Genomic DNA, 20,653 nt, shown 5'->3' on the forward strand with positions numbered 1-20,653 from the left:
CAGTCAAAAGCCAACCCTTCAAAGCTTTAGGTAATTTTAAAAGAAAGCCCGATTACAGGAACCCTACACGTTTTAAAAAATGCTTAAAAAGTCTCAAAAATGTCATTATCCCTCAGCATTTATGCTAACGAGGGTATATACTAGTACACTTTCATACGGGCAAAATGTGCCTCATGAAAATAATGGTTTTAGACCCCAAGTATGTTTGGACGATATGTGTTTCATACAATTTGGAGTCGATTGAGCAATGTCCGTCCGTCTGTCTGTCTTTCTTGCTGGCTGGAGCGCACGATAACTCTCGAACGGATAAACCGATTCGGTCCAAAATTTGGCTTTCGTAATATTTTGCCCAAACTTAGTTTTAGTTCGAAGATGGGTTATATCGGTCAACTCTTTCCGGTACCTCCCACACAAAAGTTCGAAAATGTTCGGAAAATTTGTGCGCACGATAACTCTTGAAGGGAGTAACCGGTTTGGCCCATACTTTGCACATCCTGAAATGTGTACCAGACTTATATATGGTTTAAATATGGACTCAATCGGTCCACTTTTTCGGGTACCTCCCACACAAAATTTTGGAAAAGTTCAGCTTAGGGCCATCTCTCGAATCGCTTTGACTTTTGTTTTAGCAACTTGTATTCACTGCCCCCAATACGACGGTACAAGTTTCATTAGGGGCAAGTCTACACTTCTGAGAAAATAGCATGAAAGTTGCAAAAAACACCTATGACACCGTGTGAGGTGTCAAGATAACTCTAGAACGGATCTGCCGATTCGGTCCAACATTTAGCCTTAGTAATATTCTGTCCAAACATATTTTAAGTTCGAAGATAAGCCATATCGGTCCACTCCTTCAGGTACCTCCCCCACCAAAGTTAAAAAATGTTCGGAAAAATTGTTCGTACGATAACTCTTGAAGGGAGTGGCGGAATTGGTCCATACTTTACACATCCTAATATATCTTCCTGATATAGATCAGGTTTAAATATGGACTATATTTGTCTACTCCATCCGGCACCTCCCACACAAAATTTCGGATAAGTTCACTTTAAGACCTGATATCGAATCACATTTATTTTTGTTGAAGCAACTTGCATTCGCTGCCTCAATTACGATGGTAAGAGTTTTTTCAGGGGCAAGTCCATACTTTTCGAAAAGCAGCCCGAAGGGTGTAAAAAACCCATAGGCACCAGCTGTTGTTGCTGGAGATCCACTTCCATAATGGTCAATGTCGATCCATTCGTTTTAGTATCTCCTCCGCAAAACTTTTGATCTTTAATCCTAATCAACATTTTTGTCGGTTCAAACGCCCAAAATTGTTAAAACCCCCTAAATAGATACGTTTTTGGGGCTGAGGGTATATCTCTGTCAACAAAGCCGACTGATTATTTTTTACTTGTTTTTATATAAAACTAGCGGACCCGGCGAACTTCGTCTCGCTATTAAGGAATAAAATTTCATACAAAAACTCAATTTTCGATCTTGCCAATTTTCAGACTTTTCCAGAGAGATTTTCCAAAATTTTCTCCCGTAAAGACCTTCTCCTCGAAAATACGAATAACTGACAAAAAATTTTACAGAAATCGGCCTAGCCGTTCTTATTTTATGAATTACTATACATTTTTTACACCATTTTTATATATATAGATTTTAAGTTTTCTCGCAAAAAAATTGTCGGCGCTAAGTGGGTTAAAAACAAAGCCACATCTCGTCAAACAAACACAACGCTTTACAAAACACAGATACTACCTGTGCTGATGTATGGTTCCGAAGCCTGGGTCCTTGCGCAAGCAAACAAGGCAGTGCTTGGTGTGTTTGAGAGAAAAATTCTTCGAAATATCTACGGACCAGTCTGCGTTGACGGTGAATATCGACGTCGTATGAACCACGTGCTGCATATGCTATACAACGGCATCAGTATAACTAAGATAAGCCCTTTTAAAAGGCGTATAAATATGGGCCACATGGCGGTGCGCGCAGAATTGGCAGGCCAAGAATTCGATGGAACAAACAAGTGGATGACGAGATGAAAGGCGGGGTATTCCAGAAAGCGAAGCAACAAAGAGAGTCGATTGGAGGTCTTATCTTAGTTCGGCTGTTGGAACTAAGATAACTACTTACAAATCAACTAACCAATTATTTCCTTTTTTTATTACTCTCTGATGGATCACAGTGCTCTTGAACCAACTTTAAATGGAAGGTGCTTACACCTGGGAAGTTTTTGCGGATTCTGAAACCACAATGTTCATAGATGAGAAAAATCAATAAACCTAAAAAATCGCCGGAGCGCGATTGTCATTTTTAGGGGGTTTTTTAGGTTTTCACAAATTGGTTTATGATATTTCGACCAATTGACCTTTATGATATTTTCGTAGGTTTCATCATTTTTGAAATATAGAAGTTCAAATTGGACCAATGCACTTACTGTATGGCCTCCTTATAAAACAATGTCCGGGTGCGCCTTAACTAGCTTTAAATAAAAAAACCGCTTACACCTGGGAAGTTTTTACGGATTCTGAAAAAGCAATGTTCATAGATGAGAAAAATATAAAAACAAGAAAAAATCGCTGGAGGGATTTTTAAATAAATCTTGACCACGATTTATTTAACATTTTTAGGTTTTTTTTTAGGTTTTCGCGATTTTGCTTGGAAACCTCAATTCCTATCGATATGAGGCTGAAACAAATGTTGTAGCTCTAAAAATTCTCCAGAGGATTGACCGTTATGATTTGTTCCTAGGTTTTACCATTTTTGAGATATGTAAGTTCAGGTAACATTTTTGGTTTTTTTTTGTTAGGTTTTCACGATTTGCTTGAAAATTGTAAGTCCTATCGGAATGGGACTAGAGAAAATCGTATAGCTGTGATAATTCTCTTGTTTTATAAGGAGACGATACAGTCAGTAAATTGTGAAAATTTGAACTTCTATACCTCACAAAAGGTAAGACCAACAAAAAAATCATAGAGAATTTGCACTGCTATAACATTTTCCTTAGTTTCATTTTGATAGAACTTGCGGTTTCCCAGCAAAATCGTGAAAACCTAAAAATGTAAACTTTGACCGCGATTTATTTAAAAAGCGCTCGGGCAATTTTTTTTTTTTTTTTTTGACTTTTCTCATCTATGAACATTGCAGTTTTAGAATCCGCAAAAACTTCCCAGGTGTAACCACCTTCCATTTAAAGTTGGTTCAAGAGCACCGTGGGATTTGAACATGGAAAATTCTGATTTGTAGCCAACGACAAATTAGGATTTAAGCACATACATACATGTAAATCAACAAAAAAATTTCTCATTTTTATTATAAAAAACAAGTTTGCCGACGGTGATCGGTGAACTCTTATCTCTCGGACACACACTTGAGTAAAATAAGTAGTTTTTCTTTGTAAAATTAGAAAGGAAATAGCCCATTATTTTTCTGCGTACTGGTAATTCAAAATTTAGCTTGTTAACATTGCTTTGTAATGGGTAATTCGATTCGATATAGCTCCCAATTTTTTGCTGGGTATGAATGTGTCTAACTAGCTAACTCAAATATTTAACAGAGGCGCTATCCTGCTGGGGCCTCAATGCCGCAGCCACTTTTGACATTGGCCCTGTATATATCTCACGTGTACTATGGCATTGTTTTCTTTTTCTGTCTGTGTTGAAGCTGTTCACGTAGTTCTCGATTACGTTGTTGTGTGGTTATTGCTGTTTGGGGTCAAACATATTTTAAATACATCCCAGAAACCTGTCAATGCATGACATTTTACATTTACTTCATAATTTTCAGAGTTGCAACTTTTCAGAGATGTCGTTTTTTTATCGGTCGTTCCATACAATGTGTACGTTCGTTCGTTGCTGTTGTCGTCGTTCTTCTTCTTCTTATTGCTGTGCATTTTGTGAGAATTAATTTTTAATGGGGTTTGTTGTTGTTGATGTTGTTGTCGAATAGCCGGCGGCTAGATTTTTTTGTTTTTTGAAAACTGACAGTTGATATTTTTTGTTCAAGTATTTTTTTATATTTTTAAACAAATTTGCCCCAGGAGAGACCAGTTTTTTCTGTTTGGTTTCTTGTATTATAGTTATATTATATTGTATATTGTCCAGATACTACACACATATATATATATATCACATATAGTATACCTACATACTTTTATGCATAATACATTTATTAACATTTCTTATTTGTTGTTGTGGTTTTTGTTGCAGTTCATGCATATCAAAGTACGGAGGCATTCTTCGTTGCAGTCAATAAAATTCCAAGAATGAAAGTTTCCGTTTTCTTTTTTTGTTTAATGCGAAGCAAATGCATGACAATTCATCTGAAAACGTGAAGGAAACTATATGTGTCTAAAAATGTAATGTAAGAAAGATATGAATGATGTTATTTTGTGGTTTAATGTCTTCTTCATTAAATTTCCGTGGAAGAGATACAAACTACACTTCGAATAATCCGAAAAATGCACAGATTATGTATTTGTCGGTATAAATATAGCGATAAGTTAACATCGGTGTCTCTTCTGGGGATATATCAAATTATACCCCGGCCAACCAATTTCATAACACCTTTTTAGTGCGATAACTCCTAAACATGTTAAAATTTCATACATTATATATGGCTGTATACCAATCACAATGCCTCTAAATAAACTTACTTTTTTATGTAAATTACATTTATTTAAGCTTTATTCTCTCTAGACAGCTTTGTGGTGGGAAATAACAAATATTTCACACTGGTAAGGAAAATAGTTTTGACAAATTTTAAAAAAGTTTAGAAAAAATAGTATATATTGGAATCCCACTACCAAATAGGACTTAAAATTTTTGTAATTCAGTGTAGTTTAATACAAAAAATTCAAGAAAATTGATTTTCAATATTAAATCGCGAAAATTTCATCCAAGCCCTTTGTGCAATTTTTTCTATGTTTTATTAGATAGCTGATAAAATATACAAAAAAAAACAACCTTTAGTCAAAAAAAAATTGAAAATATACTAAAATCGTTGCTGATGAGCAGCATCAGCACAGAATAAAATGAAGGAAATTAAAACCCTTATTTAAAAAAAAAAACTGTCCAATTTCACTCAGAAATCCCCATATATATTCTTGATCAGGGTAACATTCTGAGCCAATCTGTGCATGTCCGTCCGTTTAATGTACTCCACAAACATCTGGACATACATAGGTCCATGTTTTAGTATAGCCCCCATATAACGGTACCACCCGATTTTCGGTATTTGGAAGACTTTAAACATTTTAACCGAAGTATTGAAAATCCTCTACTACATTTTCATTCGTCCCATTTCGAAAGGACTTGTCGCTTCCAAGCAAAATGCTGGAAACCTAATTTAAGCTTAAAATGTGAACTTTGACGGCGATTTATTTCAAATTTCTATGATTTTTCTCATCTATGAACATTACTGTTTCAGAATCCACAAAAACTTCCCTGTGTAAGCGGTTTTCATTTAAAGTTAGCTAAGGTGTACCCTTCATGACATTGTTTTATAAGGAAACGATACATTCAGTGCATTGCCCCAATTTGAACTTCTATATCTCAAAAATGATAAAACCTACGAAAATACCATTAAGGTCAATCTCTGCTACAACATTTTCTCTAATCCCTTTTTGGTAGGGCTTGCGATTTTCAAGCAAAATCGTGAAAACATAATAAAGCCCTAAAAATTTGAACTTTGACCGATTTTCAAATAAAAATCCCTCCGGTGATTCTTTTTTGTTTTTTGATTTTTCTCATCTAGGAACATTGTAGTTTCAGAATCCGTTAAATTTTCCCAGGTGTAAACAACTTTCATTTAACATTAGTTAAGGCGCACCGTGAGTATATGTTTAACATTTTTCAGAATTTTGTGCTAAAAATAATGGGTAAAATAAACGTTATTTACCTCATGCCGACTTCTGGCAAACTTTACATTTTCCCTTCCCTCAATTCGGCATTTGCTAAAATTGCAGAATTACAAATATTTTGTTACTAGCAAAGTGCCCGCTACTTCGTATGCGGAAAGAATATAAAAAACAAATAAACCATATTTAATATGATAATGGCGAACACTGAAATTTTGTTACACTAATACCAGTTTTAATCGATACTAAATTTTATTTAAGTAACGAAAAAATCAGCCATATCTTACAGTTACACATCAACAGCGAGCCACACTTTTTGAGGCATTTTAATTAAAGGCTTAAAGACTAGAAGGTAAAACATTCTTGTAAACAAATAAACCCAAGACCAATTTTAGTACCATTTGGTACTTTTTGTAGTAGGCATTTTCAATACCATTTCAACCATCAGCGACCCGCAAACCAAATTTCAGAATTTGTAAGAATTAAAAAAAACGTTCATGCAATTACGAAATGGTACCAAATTTAGTACTTTCCGTAAACCAGGGTATAACCTTAAAAAAATTACCTTCTTATATCAACCATTTATACCAACCGCGTATCTCATTTCCAGCTTTACAAGTTCTTCCAAGCCCAATAATAATAATTTACATATAAATAAATAAATTTCCGAAACCTCCTCATAAAATTTCCAAAATTCCTGCTAACCCCTTTTCACAATAACAAATAATATGTATGCATTTCCAAAACCAAATCCACATCTTAACCCCACATTCCAACAGTGACTCTAAGAAAAAATTTTAGAATTCCAGCTCTATTCCTACGCCCGATACAACATTTTAGGTACTTTTCGTCAATTTATAGTACGTTTACCCACGTTATACACTAGTACTCAACCTAACTCCATAAATAAAGATTCCAGCTCTGTCCCTATACCCAACAGCAAATTGTACCATTTAGTAATTTTCGTATATTTATGGTACGTATTTCGACAACCACATATCTCAACCCTACACTGACATTAATACAAAATTATAACAGTAATCTTAATTCCAAATCTCAGGATTTCTGCTATATGCGTTCATCCAATACCAAATTGTACCAAAGATAGAACCATTTAGTACTCTTCGTACCCATAAGTACGATTTTCCAAAACTACCTCAATCCTTCACTTTAATAGTAATCTTAGTTCCAAATTTCAGAATTCCAGCTATATCCGTTCGCTCAGATCCACATTGTACCAAATTTAGTACTTTCCGTATCCATTAGTACAAATTTCCAAAACTACATCAATCCTACACCACAATAGCAATCTTAATTCCAAAATGTACCAAATTTAGTACGCTTTGTACCCATAAGTACGAATTTCCAAGTACCATTCATTTCCAAAATATCATCAATCCCACAGTAATCTCAATTCTCAAATTTAGTACCATTTAGTAATTTTCGTACCCATAAATACGAATTGCAACAACTACCTCAATCCTACACCTCAATAGCAATCTTAATTCCAAATTTCAGGATTCCAGCTCTATCCGTTCACTCACGTCGAAATTATAACAAATTTAGTAACATTTAGTACTTTTCGTACACCTAAGTACGAATTTCCAAAACTACCACAATCCTATACTACAAGATTAACCTTAGTTTCATATTTCAGGATTCTAGTTCTATCAGTTCACTCAAATCCAAGCTGTACTAAATTTAGTGCCATTTAGTACCATTTTTGTACACATAAGTACGAATTTCCAAAACCAGTTCCTTATAGCAGTACGACTTTCCAACCTTGATTCACATACCAAATATCAAGATTCTAGCTATATCCGTTAAAAATACACAATTACAGTCGGACCTCGATTATCCGTTATGGTCGGGACCGGAGCCATTACGGATAATCGATTTTCCCGGATAATGGGGGGAATGCTATTATGCAGTTTTTGAACATATTTTTAGGTAAGAATGGCATAATATTGTACTATAATATGAAAATCTGCAATACGGAAATCCACCAAATTTTAGAAGGATACATAATATCATCATTATCAGATTCATCTGAATTTACTTTGTCCCATGGTTTTTGTGATACCATAAATACACAAATTGTGCAATACGGGAGAATTTCCAGTTTTCGTTTGATTACCTTTTGTTTGCTTAATCAAATTAATTGGAAAGTGTGTTTTTACTCCCTGGTAATGAAGTTTATATCGAAAAATAGTAGAAATGCAAAAAAGTCCAACATTTTTTTTTCTATCACGGATAATAGAGTTTCCCGGATAATCGATTCACGGATAATCGAGGTTCAACTGTAATACAAATTTTAGTAACTTTTAGTACTTTTCGTACACTTGAAGTTCGAATTTCCAAAAACCCGTTGGTACATCTTTTTAACACTCCATTGGTGACCCTCTTTCCAAATTTCAGCATTCTAGCTCTTCCCGTTTGACACATACAAAGGGTACCATATTTAGTCCCTTTCAGTACTTTTCGTTCCCTTCTAGTTCGACCTTCTAGTTCACCTCTTCACACCCTTCAACAACAAACCACACTCAAAATTTCAAGCTTCTAGCTCCAGCCGTTGCGTCTGGGCGATGATCTGTCACTCACTCACTTATCACTAAGCTATTTTATATACCCAGCTAACATTTTTTCCGAATTCGGACAGAATTTCTGAAAAAAATTCCAATTCTGATGCCGAATTCGTACCGAATTCGGTACGAAAGTTGTATGGACGTGGTCACCGAATTCGTAAAGAATTTTCTAAGGAAATTCTTAGAAAATATATGAGTTTCGCGACGAATTCGGTCCGAATTCGGAAGTAAATTCTTGGAATATTTGGAGAAAATATTAGATTTTCTGACAGAATTCGGTCCGAATACGGAAGAAAATTCTGGAAAATTCGGTGAAAATTTTAGATTTTCTTAAGAAAATCGGTCCGAGTTTGGAAAGAAATTCTGGAAAAAATCTGATAAAAGTTCAGTTTTTCTGACGCTGACGCCTTTGATATTGACACAACACGTGTCGTGCTGTACAGAACAACCCCCACTCAGAGACAATTTTCTTTTAATGTGCTATTTATGGAAGATTCTAATTTCAAACTTTCTAATGAATTTGCCTGTTGTTATCATTTTGCGATTAATAGTACAACAATGTGCACGAGTAAGTTGAACCTATCAACACTAGCTTGAATTATTATATGTTGCATTTATATTTAAAAATTTTAAAAATTGTATATGCGAATTTTATAACCAGTCATTTTGTTTTTCGACAACAACCGAACAAAAAACTGTCTTAGAAAATCGATTAGAAATCGGAACGAATTCGGAATGACAATTCTTAAGATTCTTCAGAAAATGTGCAGAGGTTCTTTAAAAACAAACTTATAGAAAATCGGTACAATTGCTAAGAAAATATTAGAGAAATCGGAAAATTCTAAATAAAATTCAGAAAATCTCAGAAAAATCGGAAATCAGAGCCCTCGGCAAAATTTGTTAGCTGGGTAATAAGATAATATATTTTTCTAATGTGTTCGTTTGAACATTCAAAAAAATGTTACTCATTTTTTTAATTTTAATATAATTACAGACATTACTACGTTGACGTCTCCACTGATTTTTTTTTCTTAAGAGACATGCGTTTTCGGCTGTGGTGAAAAACACTCACAAACAAAAGGTTAAATTCCGATGTAATAAATGGTCTAAGCTCAATGAAATTTTACACAGATTTAGCTGACAATACATATATTATTTTAGTAATTTTTAGTTATATGTGTTCAAATACAAAAGATACTACTGGTACATGCCGGACTTAGGAGCACTTACCCTATGACATACAATTATAGGCACCAGCTTCTAATACAAAAACAACATTTATACATAAATTTCAATCCAAAACACTGCACATAATTTCTGGTGCTCCGCGTTAGGTATAAGAATCGTAAAAGAAGGGATTACGTACCAACTAAAAACTACAAGTTAAGAATTGAATTGGGCCCGAGTAATCTTTTGGGGGATTTTGGTCGTCTTTGTTTTCAAATGGTATATTTAGGAACGCTTGTTTGGTTTTACCTTCATATGCAGTTACGACGAAATAAATTAAGTCTTTCTTACCTTTACTGTGTTGCTTTCAAAATTTGATTTTTTTTCAAAAAAACAAATACACTTTTTACACAACAAGGACCCACTGTTTCCGACTACCCACAAATCATATTCCAAACAAATTAGCTTACCTCTTTGGAAAGGCGTATTTCTTTGCGATTTTTTCAACAGTGATTTGTAAAGTCCATTGATGAATGAATATCCTGCCCTCCTGAAAAAACGCCACAAACACTACAACTCACGAAGGCTTAAGACAAACTAGTCGTCAGCAGTGATAACAACTCATCGAACCGGCCCACTTTCATTTGGTATCTCAATTGTTGGGTATGGAAGCAACTGGTTTGACGTCAGACATGTTTGGGCCATTTGGCGCTCAAACGGAAGATTGTTTATTATACAGGAAAGCATGGATGTTTGTTGTTTATGGTTGGTGGTGTGGGGGTCGTTATTATTGTTGCTGCTGTTGTCCCCATTGCATGCTAGCTTGACTGATTGGTTGCTTTCGGATAGATTTGCGTGTATTGTTGTTCTCTGTTATCAAGAAGCCAACATCTAAATTATCACCAACTCTCTAACAGCACCAGCAACAACAACAGCAACAGAACAACCCAAACGACCAACAATACCGACCGATACAACCAAACCAAACGCCAAATTGCCTCCAGCTATGAGGAATGGAATTTGTTGAGAGGGTACAAAACAAACAAAAGGAAAGAAACCAACAACAACAAAAGCAAACGCCAAAATAAAGCTAAGGCAGAACGAATGGAGAACACCTCAGAGTTGGATAAAAGAAACGTGGATGAGGAGAATGCATGCAAAACTACTAAACAAAGATCTGATTCTTGAACAGAACAAAAGGCGAACAGGTAATGCGGACACATTTACACATTACAACCAATTTTATTCTTTGATTTAAAATGAATGGAATGGATGGCTATATGTACATATGCATGTATGTAAATAACCCAGCATAATGTTATTATACAATTATTTTTATATTAATTATACAATAATCCCTAAAATACACCACATCTTCCACATACATACATACCTATGTATAAATGATTCAAGAAATACGTTTTCAATTTCTTCTGCATACAAGATACACCAATTCATCTATGACTTTTGTCGCATAAATTCTGAATGAATTCCAATTCCACCGAAACGGTCTCTCCTAAATTTAGTTTTGTGCCCACAATTCCGTATACAGCTGTTGGAAGTGTTTATAAAAATGTTTTGCTTTTCTCGCGCTTTTTGTTTCACTGATGCAGCTTCCATCACTGCCACCTCCCCCAGCTACAAATTCACAGTCAGCTAACTTTAGTTTTGCTTAGAGTTAACTTGGCGTAGTCCAAGTGTATATCTGTGTATGTGTGTGTGCGAATGTTTGAATATAACAATAATAACAACAACAACAAAAACAAAAACACACAATACGAATAACAAAACGAAATGAAACCTCTTTCTATAACTATTGCATGGTTGGCTGGTTCGCTGGATGGCTGGTTGACTGGCTGGCTGGCTGAGTGGATGGTAGGTCGGTCCATGCTAAGCGACCTCAGGGTTCTCATCGCTCATAATTATAATATTTCATACAAAACACAGCCGCCGGCACTGCACCAGTGATGGATTTCAACTTTGAAAATAATATACTGGCTGTATTGTATACTAACACACACACTCACACAAACATACCAACACACACACAAACAATGTTACCTACAAATAAATATATATGAATACAGACCACCATATAGTACAAAACATTGCTACATACATATGAAGCTACGATTGTGTGTGTAGCCTTACCACCACACACACAGACACAAAGGAACTTAGGTCTGTTCTACGAAAGCCTTCCAGCAAAATTTGCAAAATGGTTTCAGGCTAATTATAAATACAAAACAAAAACGCCAACAAAAAAAATTATATTTGAAAATATGCAGGAAAGGTACATATTTCCAACCAAAAAATAAAAGCAAACGGGAAATGGTTATTTATGTGAAAGTTATACATAAATGTGGCGGATACACATCAACCAACAACCGTATTAACCCATTTAGAATATCAATAGGTCCTTCTAGAGTTAGATTTTTTTTGAAATAGAAATTTAATTTAATTCTTTTCGAAAGAGCCGAACTTTTAATACGTTTCATTAAAACACAAGTAAGAAAGTATCATTCAGCTGTGCTGACGGAGATATTCCCTCAGCCACTGACAAAAACACAACAATTCAAAACCAAACACAATAATTATGCCGTATTTAAAATATATTGATTTTGTACCACGAGTTTGCTTTAAAATCTGTACGTACCATAATGTGGGGCTACACAAAATCAATGACATATACCAAACATTTTTTGTAACCAAACTTCTTCATTAAGGGCTCGAAATATTAAATTACGTTCTACTAAATTTGGAAGAATTTTTTTTTAAATGTGAGAGTTATCTTACACTGTAGCCATTTTAGTATGTGCCGGCAGGCATTTGGAGCTTGGCCATTATCTCAGGAGGTATTGACTCACTGCGGAAAAATTTTTCCGTTGTAAATGAGACTGCTAGAACTACCTACTGAAAAAAGAATCAAAATGATGCGAGAGGAGCTCTTAAACTTCACTTTATCCGAATTTAGTGTGGGAGGTATCCGAAGGAGTAGACCGATATAGTCCATATTCCAATATGACAGGATAAAATAATACGATGAGCAAAGTCTGCACCAATCAGAAACTCCCTGCGAGAATTATCTTGCGGATTTGTCATTTTTTTGGTGCGTCAAGGTTTCTTGGAGCTTTTAGGCCAATATCTCAGGAAGTATGGACCGTCGTAAAAGGAGCCGCAAGGACAACCTACTGAAAAAAAAAATTCTAAATGATCCGAGAGGAGCTCCTAAACTTCATTTTATCCCAATTTTGTGTGGGAGGTACCCGAAGGAGTAGACCAATATAGTCCATATTCGAACCCGATCTATATCAGGAAGGAATAATACGATGTGCAAAGTTTGGACCAAATCGATTGGTCCTTTCGAAAAATTTTAATTTTACAGAAAAATTTTGAACTTTTGTGGGAGAGGTACCCGAAGGAGTGGACCGATAGGGACAAAATATTACTATACCCAAAATTTGGTTCGAATCGGTTCCGTTCGAGAGTTATCGGGCGCACCAGCCAGACAGACGGACGGACATTTTTAAATCGACTCCAAATTGTGTAAAACGAATTTTGTCCAAACCTACTTGGGGTCTAAAACCGTTATTTCGATGAGGTACATTTTTGGTCGTATCAAAGTATATATGAGGAAAAGTCAAAATTTTTTAGTTTCCATGAAGCCAAGGTTTGCACTATTATAATACGCGAACTATTGTAGTTTACCAGTAACTATGACTATTGCTGGATTAATTTAGATGTTTTTGTACAAAGCTCAAAAATTTAGCAAAAAAAAAAAATTAATTTACGTGGTAGTTACGACCGCGTAAAGGAAAAAACATAGGTAAAAACACGTTGAAGCTAAGCAGGTTTTTTACATTGCTATTCGTTTTCTGATTAAACCATTCAAATGACGGACATCTGTCCAAAGTAAAAGTAGGAGAATACAAAATAAAGATTACACTTCTAATGTATCACTTTCCAAAATTTCCACTGCATCCACCTTTTATGGATGCTGACGTTTTGAAGCCGGATTTCAGGTGTTTTTTGTATTTTTTATGTAACTGGGACGCGCATTCGGATATTTCGAAATACGAATTATAGGATTAAAGAACTCGCGATTTCGCATAATCTGATATGTATATTGAGTATGTAGCCCACACAGCAGCAGAGTGATCTACAGCCAAAGACCAAAATTTAGTGCGATATTTTTTCTAAAAAACATATTTTTTGGGTACAGTATTTACAATATCGTTTTGAGTGTGCTGGTACCCCGCGATATTTTAGTTTTTCGGCGATCCGGATCATATGAATCACATATCGTAAAAATCCATCTACTAGAACGGCGGAAATGGCTACTGCAAAAATTGAAAAATTTGCTAAAAATGTTTTTCAAAATATCGCTGATTAATTCGCGTTTTATGTGGATCGTTTCCATTTCAATGAAGAAAGTGAATCATCACTGCGTTTGTGCGAAAACAGCGGTTGGAAAAATTTAGTGGCATGGGAGCTGTATCCGATTTATCCAAAAAATACTGTGTGATGCTACATCCACGGTTCTTGATGGATTTTATTGAAATATGGTTAGATCGATGTATTTTTTCACGGTTGATAGTGAAATTGGATGCGCATAAAAAGTGTATGCACTTTGTGCAAAATATAAGCGTTATACAGTTTGTTGCACACTAAGCTGCAGACGATGCTACATCTTAGCAGCCAAAGTAAATCCTGACATATGTGTACAAATTAAAAGAAAAGAATTCGCCGTATTTGAGGATTTCGCGATTTACACGCATTTCAAAATGGACATTACCCGATACAATTTTATTTCAAGATTATACCCCATTTAAAGGAACCCAACATTTATTTGAAAGATATCCATATCTTCTGCTAGATGTTAGCGTGTTTTCGAGAAGTGATTAGAATAAAAAATGTGATTTATTGCGTGAAATTTAACCAAAATAGAAGAAAAACTACGACCTATTTTTCTTACATTTTGTTCAACTAACTCACAAAATAAATTTTAATAAATATTTTCTCTTACAAAAATTTTATAAATTTCCTCAATATATTTTTTGTTTTTTGCTATAATATGCAAACCGCTAAACGGTTTTGATTTCATTTGAATCTTCGCGATGTTTAAATTACGTACATATTTTTTATATATTTTTCAGATGCATAAACAGCTTGAATTTTATTCGAACAAGTTGTAAACTACCAATTGTTTTGAATGCTTTCCTAATTTCCGCGAAAATGTACAATTTTTTAACTAAAGTTATGGGACCTCAGTAAACATATAGTATGTAGGGAGCCTCTAATTAAGATAGTTTCTCAATATAATGATTAGAGTCTTTTAAAGATTTTTTTCTTTTTATCAACCGCCATAACTTTTGCGCGCAACAACCAAAATTAGTATCTCGAACAGATTTAAGAATGGGATTTTTTTCCCAATCTATGTACCAAAAATTTTTCATGTAGCTTAAAAAAATTTTTTTAATTTTTTTTTTATGGAAAACTAAAAAATTTTGTCTTTTCTTCATATACATTTTCTAGCCTAAAGGCTGAGGGTATATTTACATTTAAGGAATTGAGTTAGAAGGACGAAATGTTCCACAAAAAGATGCGCCAGCCGATTGACATGTAAACTCAAAACGACGCTACAATATCGCCGGAAAGAGATATAATGTTATTTTCTTAAGCATAATAGGCACAATCAAAAAATTAATTATGCCATAACCCAGAAATTTGACATATGGCGAAAATATCACCGCCCAGATTTTGAGCTCCAATTTGTTTCACAGTGTATTTGACTCGTTTTCGCTAAAGCTGTGGCTTCACACTCCTCAGTAGTGAGTGTTCAGAGGCTTTTTGGGAGTTTTGGTCAACGTTGCTATAAAAGGAAAACCCAAGATTATCATAACAGTTGTTAACCGTTTTATGCCCTTAGCCTTATGACGGAAGTGCCTCCTCCTAATGTCGATCTAGACTATCTATCTGTCTGTTGAAAACGAGAACTCTTGAAGGGAAAAATCAATTTCTCTAACGCATTTTTTGGATACCGACAAAAATGGGTAGAATTAAAATGCCTACAATTTCGGTAATTAACGGAATTTGTCTGTACGTACTAAAGTTATCACTAGGTACTGTCAACTTTTATTAATACTTTTAATTCATAATTTTGTGTTTTTAATTTACCGATTTTTGTCGGTAACCAAAAATTCGTTAAAGAATAGCACCACTACTGATCTTTCGGGTATTTGTCCCACTAAACGTCAATGATTTTTCACACAAATGCTCGCTTATTTCTGTTTGATGATTGTTTTAAAATGTTTACCAAAGTCCTAGTCCTAGTGGTCATAATTCCAACGATCACACTTCCTGAAATAATGGCCTCAGACTACCAACGAATGGTTCATGGCCTTAATACATATTTCATTCGATCGTAGATCATGTTTAGATATGGACTATAACAGTCCACTCCTTCGGATATCTCCGCTACACAAGTTCTAAAATGTCGATAAGGGCAGTTTAGGGTCTATTCGAATATCGTTTTAAATTACCGAGGACAGTCCTTGTGGTCCATATTACAATGATGTAACTTTTTCCGTGGTAAAGGCCATACTTCGTGAAATAATGACCTAAAAGTTTAAGTTGAGCACGATATCTCGCGAAAGGAGTAACTGACATCGTTACGTACGTTACCGTAATATTCCTCTCAGACTTAGCTCAAGTTCACAAATGAACGTCATCGTTCCATTCCTTCCTGCACCACCCAAACAAAAGTTCGACACGTGTTGCAATTAATTCCGCGTCTAGTCGTGATGACCCTGTTCAGAAAAGTATTATTGTTTTCTTTAAGAAGTCCATACTTCCCAAGAAAGAATCCGAAATTGCTCATCCAGCCGCATAAATAAAGTTTTTTTATTATTAACTTAAACTTTATACGAACAGTCGCCGACTGCACCGTACGTTCAAAAGATTTTAAGGTACGTTTAAATTTGGAGTACTTTTAAACCTCAAAAATGTGAAAAACCCTCTCCGAATATTTCAGAACCATATGGTTTTTACTGACGTTATGTAACCCACTACCATCATAAGCAAAGCAAACAACATCTGTTTTGAAATAACAGGCGAATGATATGAGCAAATGATGCAACGTTGGTCTAAAACTGAAAACAGAATACATGTTCGACTAAAGTTTTATGTTACGTTTACCATACGTTTATTCTGTTTCGGCTTAAGTACGCAAAATAACAACACAAAAATTTTATTTATGTGAATGTTTCTGATACTACCCGTCCTAATGAATGAATCAGAGGCATGGGATAAGTTGAGAAGGACAAAGTATTAGACCGAAAAGTTAAACATATATTAATAGTTCGGCTTTCGAGACGAATGTTATTAATAGGGCAATTCAAGTTAGTACGCCTTTCGAAGAAATAAAAATCCATGGACCTTCCTGCCTTACAAGCTTATTTTTCGAATAAAGACATTAACGTTTTAAGTGTCATCGCCCTATAAACTAAAATGCCTTACGACATCAACATTATTTCTCCAATTATTATTGATATTCTATCCAATTTAATAGAAATTGCGGTAGGTTATGATAGCGAAGTCTTGCTTAGCAAAGTATGTAACACAACTTGTTTATGAATCTCTTAAAGAAATTTTCCAAGGAAATTAATGGATTTTTCCTCATCAATTTCACACATCAGAACACCTTCGTGTTTTTGCCGTCAACCACAAAAACCGGGTTATCTACTATAACAACCTCTTCTGTGGATTGGTAGTAGTTTTACACATTCGATTAGTTCGAAGCAGAGAAGAGAATCTCAAAATTAATATTTGCCTCTATTTATTCGTAATAAACATGTACACATACATATGTATGTATGCATGTGTATAGGTTGCTGCTAGTGTGCATGTGTTCGTGACTGGAGGTGCATGCCAGAGATGCGGAAAATTAAAATTATTTGCTTTATGGTAATTTTATTTTTTTTCTTCTTTCAGAAAAAGCAATTAGGCTAAAATTGTGATATTTATATAAGCCCCGTTCAAATATATATTAAAATATGTAGTTATTATAACATCTATTTTGTATGTGTTCGCCAATTTTATGATGATGGCTGTTATTTGATGGAATAATGGAAAAACACATACAGTAACGAATAAACAGCACACAAAATATCACAAGTTATTGAATAAGTGAATTCTAATAAACCAAGCAAAATAATTTGCATTCAAATATGACGTAAACCAGCCCACGCTTCAGAGACCAAATCGGCGGTTTGAGATTTCAGCTTTCTAGAAAAACAGTTGCTTACATCTCTCTGTCCATGATGTGAACAGAACTTGGTATGAGCATGGAGGATCATTAAGACAACTTCCCATATACTACAGGAAAGAGCTCCATGTGGAAGTGTTTGTTTTTCTATGATCACCACCTAATAATCAAAGGTTGGTCAGGATTATCGCAGTGCTACTAGCGACAAATTCGCTAAATACTAATATCCACATTCCGTAAATACCTTAAAAAGAAATAATAGCCTAATTTAGAATTATGGAAAATAAAATAAATAAAAAATAAAGCAAACTGTGATGTTGGTGGCACATGGAACTCTGGCTAAGTTGGTATGGGAAGGCGCGATAAACAAAATTCTATAAAACATAAGAATTACTATATCTCTATATATAGATAAATCCCCATTCACATACCGTATTTTGACTTTTGGTATTTTGAGTTATTATTGGTAATGTTAAGATTATTAATAATCGTGGATTTTTTTTTATTATATCCAATAATATTTTGTGAGGATCCGTGAGGATTTATGGAAAGTTAGTATCTAGCAGCATCTTCGTTGGCATCTGATTGGCTTGTAAGTTGATTTTAAATTTCTGTTTGAGTTTTTGTAATTTTCCCGTATTTTTGCCTCATCGAAATAATGGTTTTAGACCCAAAGTATGCTTGGACGAAATCTGTTTCAGACAATTTGGAGTCGATTTAGCCATGCCCGTCCGTCTGGTTGGAAGATGGGCCATATCGGTCCACCCCTTCGGCTACCTCCCCACAAAGGTTTAAAATTTGTCTGTAAAATGGTGTGAACGATAACTCTCGAAGGCAGCAATCGATTTGGTCGAATCTTTGCACATCGTATTATTCCCTCCAGGGTTCGAATATAAAATATATCGGTCTACTCCTTCGGGTACCTCCCACGTAAAATTCGGAAAAATTGAAGTTTAAGAGCTCCTCTAGGATCGTTTTGAAAATTTTTTTCAGCAGGTTTCCTTGCGGTCCCCTTTACAATTTTTCGGAGACAGGTCCATACTTCCTGAGATAATAGCCTAAAACATCGAAGAAACCCTGACGGTACCAAATAAAATGGCAAATCCGCAAGATAACTCTCGCAGGAAGTTTCTGTTTAGTCCAAACTTTGCACATCGTCATGTATCAGGTTGGGATATGGAAATATTAATATTCCATATTAATAAATTAAGTTAAACTAAATTGTCGGCAGAGGTACCGTGAAAACAACCTTCTGCAAAAACTTTCAAATAGATCCGAGGCGAGTCCGCAAACTGCACTATTCCCAAATTTTGTGAGGGAGGCACCCGAAGGACGGGAACGATACCGGTACCTCTACCGGAAATTTGGTTTAACTTAATTTAATATTTCAAGTTCTCTATAAATCAGAAGTAAATTTTGAAATATCCCCACATAACGGTGCCTACAGATTCCTCATATTTTTATATACGGCATAATTATGGTGTTTGCTTATTTTTTAGTCAGAGGCTGAGGGTACATTTCCGTCAGCACAGCACACTTAAATTTAATCTTACTAGTTTTTAACAAATTTGTATAACAAATCAATTTTTCACAGTTCGCACTTTTGCTAACATTGCCAATAAAAAGGTATAGGTGAATGCAATTTGTCAGCAGAATTACAGATATTTATGCTGACAACTTGCATTTGCTGCTCCTTTCATCAGCTCTACTGCATTATATTATTTGCTGTTTTAAAAATATGAACGCCTTCTAGCCTGTGACTAATTCGACTATTCAAATGAAAATTCTCCAATGGGCTGCAGCTAAACTGCATCCATCCACATACATAGTATATAAATGCATATGCATGTGTGTATGTGAGCCCACAAAATAAAGTTTAATTAACGTTTAGTGATGATATACATTTTTTGGGCTTTTCGCTAATTATAAAAGTAGACCTCTGATGGCCCATTCAGTAACATTTAAATTCATGGCGTTTTCATGGTTGTTTCATTTTTACAACTCTCTGCCACTCTCCCTCTTGCCACCACACTACCTTTCTATTTCGTGAAAATGGAAACTATTTAAACAATTACTCTGGGCCATGGCTTTCGAATGAGAATGATGCCTAGCTTAGTCGCTGCACCACACACACTGTGTGCCCGATTTTGAACACATTTTATATACGACGAGTAAATGTTGAACGAATTTCGTTGTCGTTGTGTCGACTGCTAATAAATAAATAGTTGAGTGAACAAAAATAAGCCGGAATATAATTTATATTTCAAATCGCCTAAAACCATGCTTGCATTTGTTATGTTTATTTATAAATATTTAATGCAAAACGTTGAGAAATTCTAACACAAATTGTTAAATATTTTATTGACAACAAATAGAAAATGTGTGTGTATGTGTATTATGTTACAGGTCTTTCAAATATGGAGGATTTAAAATAAATTTAGAAAATTTTCAGTCATCACATTATGCCATTCAGCATTTGATTTCTAAACTTAGTGTTTTTCTTATGTCAATAGTTTCAATGTAAATACCATATTTGTTTGTATTAAATGTCTGTTTACAATTTTAATGTAAATAATAATTTATAATAATATTACTGAACTTGATATTATAATTTTAAATAAGAACAAAATTAAATGAAATAAAATAAAGTGTTAAATTACATTAATTGTCTTAAAATATCATATGACGACTTAAATAAATCCTCATTGTTGTTGTAAAAACCAAAACAAAAAATGCATTTGAAAGAAGAAAAGTTCGAGGACAGCGTAGCCGCTTCACAACTGATATGTC

At 34.6% G+C, this 20,653-nt stretch overlaps 1 protein-coding gene across 5 annotated transcripts in view; it reads right to left on the reverse strand.

The window, feature by feature from the left end:
• Positions 1 to 20,653, reverse strand: part of twz (BTB/POZ domain-containing protein twz) — a 182,231-nt gene that overhangs the window by 78,413 nt on the left and 83,165 nt on the right. For 2 of the 5 annotated variants that reach the window (XM_073990417.1, XM_073990419.1), the window contains exon 1: positions 10,068 to 10,176. The exons of 1 other annotated variant lie outside the window; for it this stretch is intronic. The gene's annotated coding sequence lies outside the window, so the exon portion shown is untranslated. Of the gene's footprint in view, positions 1 to 10,067; positions 10,177 to 10,990; positions 11,222 to 20,653 lie in introns of those variants that run through there. 2 more of the 5 variants (XM_073990418.1, XM_073990421.1) reach the window with 2 other exon arrangements.

Source organism: Musca autumnalis, unplaced genomic scaffold (assembly GCF_047663935.1).
Source record: "Musca autumnalis isolate F117 unplaced genomic scaffold, ASM4766393v1 scaffold_5, whole genome shotgun sequence".
Taxonomy (NCBI): Eukaryota; Metazoa; Arthropoda; class Insecta; order Diptera; family Muscidae; genus Musca; species Musca autumnalis.